This window comes from Ochlerotatus camptorhynchus, unplaced genomic scaffold, assembly GCF_037179485.1.
Source record: "Ochlerotatus camptorhynchus isolate MF236.1 unplaced genomic scaffold, CSIRO-AGI_Acam_v1.1 ptg000304l, whole genome shotgun sequence".
In the NCBI taxonomy this organism is placed as follows: domain Eukaryota; kingdom Metazoa; phylum Arthropoda; class Insecta; order Diptera; family Culicidae; genus Ochlerotatus; species Ochlerotatus camptorhynchus.
Genome location: NW_027040792.1, coordinates 2127461 through 2132271, shown reverse-complemented (window position 1 = coordinate 2132271; position 4811 = coordinate 2127461). Strand labels below are relative to the sequence as shown.

Genomic DNA, 4811 nt, shown 5'->3' with positions numbered 1-4811 from the left:
GACAGTAACGGCAACGCCTCTTCTGAGCAAAAGTGGAACCTGTGTATGATGGGTGTGTTAATTCACGAGTGAATTCAGTGCGTAAGTAAAATTGTTTTGAAAATTAAAACTATGGCAATGATGTCATTCACAATGATGGTGGGACCTTCCTCGTTCATTAATTTGCTATCTCAGAATTATCTACCACTTTCCTCAGGCCTTTAGTGATGCATTTATGGGCATTCGTATGGTGCAATAGTAAAATACATGCCCGTTCCGCACTGATTTGGCACCTGGTCACAGCGGGGGGAGTTAAGTTGTGACGCTCGGCAACTTGGCACAGTACTCGCTGGCCATTTGAATGTCACTGGCCAATCCGACGCTGTTGTTATCATTCTCTGAAAGGGGTCGGTCGATTCCAAGAATTGTCAAAGCATACAGAGGATCACTATCCGGTGGTTTCATGTTCTGACAACATCTAAAATGGAAATATATTTCTGATTGAAGTCCTTCAATCTTTCGGTTTCATTTTCTCCAAACAAGCTTGCTCATTACAGCTAAAATACAATTTTTCGGATTTAAGAAGCTATGAGATATTTTAATGATAATTCTTATTTATAAGATGCAAGAACAGAAAGTAAAGTGTGTGTGTATGCCACATAAAACATGTCAATGTAGCTTTCAGAGGGTCACAATAGCGATTAGCTGTAACGATGAGCAACGCGATGAGCGAGCAATCAGCGATCATAAAATCGCTAGTTGTGACCTTCTAAAAGCAAAATTGACAAATTTTATATGTCATATACAAACTTTATCATCTCTTCTTGCATCTTACAAATAAAAATTATCATTATAGTATCCTATTGTTTCATAATACCGAAAAATAGCATTTTAGCTGTAATGAGCAATTTTAAGCCTGTCTCCAACATTAGATCCTGCTACGCCTTCCGTTGGATCGTTCATCACGTATCGGATCTTTCTTCTTTTTGAATCCTTGAATTTTCAGCAGCTTCCGAATGACGATAGATCACTCAATGTTGATGGAAGCTGCCAATTCCTTGTTATTTATTGCTTCCAACAGGCAAAATAAACAATATCCTCGTTCACAATTAAAAGTTGCTTTCACTAGGTATCGATCCGAGTTTCAATCCTCTACTTGATCCACCGTGACAAATTTTTCGGTTTGGAGTTGGAAAATCACCGGCTTGCTGGGATTAGGATACAAATTACCGTGAAATTTAGTAGAGCAAAACAAAAACAACATCGAGTACCGTGTTATGATTATTCGTTTCGGTGACATTAGTTCACACACACAGTCACTGTTTATAAGCAGTCTCACTAGCACTTGTGCTTCAAAGCTCCACCTTTGATTGACAGAGGCGGTGTTATCAGTGACGTTTGATATTTCAAGAGCAAATTGTCATTACGTCGAATGTAACAAAGGTAAACAAAGTCGAGCTATCAGTGTCAATCGATGCTCCTGCTATTACACTATATACTGTCCGAATATAGGATCACATCCCATTTTTAAATTTATTTACCAGTCGAATTGCTTTTTGACGTAATCACCTTCCGATTAAAATAGTTTTCGATGTTACTTAAGTCACCCGATTTCTATGGAGATGCCGTTTGCCTTAGTGTACTTTCGTCGTTTCGCTTTCTCATTATTAAAGTGAATAAATCGAACTGTTTGTTGCTAAGATGATTTCGGCGGTCCTAAAATGATGAATGGGCTGAACGTAAGGAGACGTAATTGATAATTCTCCCGAATATCCTGGTAAATACACTTTGACTTAAGTAACAATAGGGGCCACCAAACGACGTATAATAACTTTTGACTCAAAAACCAGTATTTCTTAGCATGAAAGCTAGCGATTTGCCTTTGTATGATTAAAACATATTTAAACATTGCTATCACTATGAGATTATATGTGTTTAATTGGAAATAGGAATAACTTTTCGGTCATTAAAACAAAACTTTATTTTTCTCGGATCGGTGCGAATGTTACTTACGACATAATGAAAATTTGCTCTTGATTTGTATGGGAGAAGGGAACAGTTGCCAGTCTTCTTGATTTGTAGTCTTAGCTAAAGCCCTACAGTAAAAGTGTGGACATCTGTCAAAAGTTGTTCCAATCGAACCGTCAAAATGAACCGCTTTGTTCGATTGGAACAGCTTTTCCAGTTTTGTGGTGACAGTCGTCCATACTTTAACTAGAGGGCTTTAGTATAGACCAGGTTACCACAATGGTACCGCTTTTGGTCCAACACGTATGGTATGGATTTAGTCGCTGCGTCTATGATCATCTCGGTGAAAATGTTGACGTCCCACTCGACATCTGATCGAATACTTTCGGCTGTGATTCTTTCACTAACGCTGCTCGTAGAGCCATTCTCTTCGCGTCGTTCGCGAATACGACCTAACGGGAATGGACATCGTTATCGGAAAGTGGTCGCTGTTGAATGTGTCCGAAAGGGTTCGCCAAGTGAATCTACGTGCCAGATACTCGAAGCAGAACGTCAGGTCGATTGCCGAAGTGTTACCTGTAGCCGGGTCGATGCAAGTAGCGGAGCCGTTATTGAGAAGCACAACACAGAAAAAAAAGTTGTTGAATATTACATCTAAACTGCTGCAACCAGGTTGTGTAATATAACGTTGTACGATGTACATCGATTTTGCGAACAAAATTACATTCATTGAGGTAATATTGTATCTGCTTTTTGCTATTACATCATTATTTCATACATCAGCTTGAATTACATTTTTTTTTCCTTTGGTTTGTTTTTTTCCGTCGATCTTGTTTTCCGTGCTGAGCACCAATGCTACCGACGTGCCAGGAAGGCAGCTCCCACACCTGGACCCTACCTATCGACCCATCAACTCATGAACCGGGGACCAACGGCTTTACTTCCCATCCGAAGGCAGGCGTGATCAAAGATGTTATGCCTCAGAACATCCCGGCGGCGCCGACTGGGATTGAACCCAGGCCTGCTGGGGTGAGAGGTAATCACGCTTACCACTACACCACCGGCGCCGTTAGCTTGAAGTACATTGATCGATTTTAATTTTTTTTTTTGCTGTTTAGTTGTTTGTCCATACTTTTTTCAGCAATGAAGAGAGCGGTCGACTTTTGTAACCCCCAAGCGATATGGTGCGGGTTGAAGTCGCCCAGAAACATAACACACTCTGGTCCACCTTCGTCCTCTGAAGCGCTACAATAGAGAATTAGGTCGGCGATGAGGAGTTTTAGCTCGTTAATGTTGGTCCGTTGTTGTTGTTGTTGTTGTTGTTGTTGTTGTTGTTGTTGTTGTTGTTGTTGTTGTTGTTGTTGTTGTTGTTGTTGTTGTTGTTGTTGTTGTTGTTGTTGTTGTTGTTGTTGTTGTTGTTGTTGTTGTTGTTGTTGTTGTTGTTGTTGTTGTTGTTGTTGTTGTTGTTGTTGTTGTTGTTGTTGTTGTTGTTGTTGTTGTTGTTGTTGTTGTTGTTGTTGTTGTTGTTGTTGTTGTTGTTGTTGTTGTTGTTGTTGTTGTTGTTGTTGTTGTTGTTGTTGTTGTTGTTGTTGTTGTTGTTGTTGTTGTTGTTGTTGTTGTTGTTGTTGTTGTTGTTGTTGTTGTTGTTGTTGTTGTTGTTGTTGTTGTTGTTGTTGTTGTTGTTGTTGTTGTTGTTGTTGTTGTTGTTGTTGTTGTTGTTGTTGTTGTTGTTGTTGTTGTTGTTGTTGTTGTTGTTGTTGTTGTTGTTGTTGTTGTTGTTGTTGTTGTTGTTGTTGTTGTTGTTGTTGTTGTTGTTGTTGTTGTTGTTGTTGTTGTTGTTGTTGTTGTTGTTGTTGTTGTTGTTGTTGTTGTTGTTGTTGTTGTTGTTGTTGTTGTTGTTGTTGTTGTTGTTGTTGTTGTTGTTGTTGTTGTTGTTGTTGTTGTTGTTGTTGTTGTTGTTGTTGTTGTTGTTGTTGTTGTTGTTGTTGTTGTTGTTGTTGTTGTTGTTGTTGTTGTTGTTGTTGTTGTTGTTGTTGTTGTTGTTGTTGTTGTTGTTGTTGTTGTTGTTGTTGTTGTTGTTGTTGTTGTTGTTGTTGTTGTTGTTGTTGTTGTTGTTGTTGTTGTTGTTGTTGTTGTTGTTGTTGTTGTTGTTGTTGTTGTTGTTGTTGTTGTTGTTGTTGTTGTTGTTGTTGTTGTTGTTGTTGTTGTTGTTGTTGTTGTTGTTGTTGTTGTTGTTGTTGTTGTTGTTGTTGTTGTTGTTGTTGTTGTTGTTGTTGTTGTTGTTGTTGTTGTTGTTGTTGTTGTTGTTGTTGTTGTTGTTGTTGTTGTTGTTGTTGTTGTTGTTGTTGTTGTTGTTGTTGTTGTTGTTGTTGTTGTTTTTATATTAAGATAAGGCACGTGATTCTGCAGTGTAAAAACCACGAGAGTCAACGACAAGAGAACGACATTGGCACAACAAGCTTGCGAGATGCGTTAGGAAACTCTGAGGAGCAAACCACCAATTTGCTGAATTTTCTACGGCAAACTGGACTGCACCGAAAAATTTGAATGATGTAGAGAAAAGAAGAAGAAGCAGCCGCAACTTGGCGTAGAGGCAAGAAGGTTATGCAGTTAACGGAGCAAGGAAGGAAGGAAGAATGTGAGGAAGGTAAATATGTAACTGGATGAAGATCAAAGAAGATGAACTGAGCTGGACAAAATTGATGACCATAAAAAAGGTGAAGGTCATCAGCGGAAAGAAAGAAAGATAAAGCGGAAAATAGTGAAATGAAGAAGACGACATCGATGGAAAATTGGAGAAATCGTGAAGACGTGGAAGAGTAAATCAAAGCAACGGAATTTAACAAAGATGAAGAAAGAAGACG

General features: G+C 38.9%; 1 pseudogene; it reads right to left on the bottom strand.

The window, feature by feature from the left end:
* Positions 1–3226: 3226 nt before the first annotated feature.
* Positions 3227–4324, bottom strand: LOC135707127 (GATA zinc finger domain-containing protein 10-like; annotated as a pseudogene).
* Between the last annotated feature and the right edge of the window lie 487 nt (positions 4325–4811).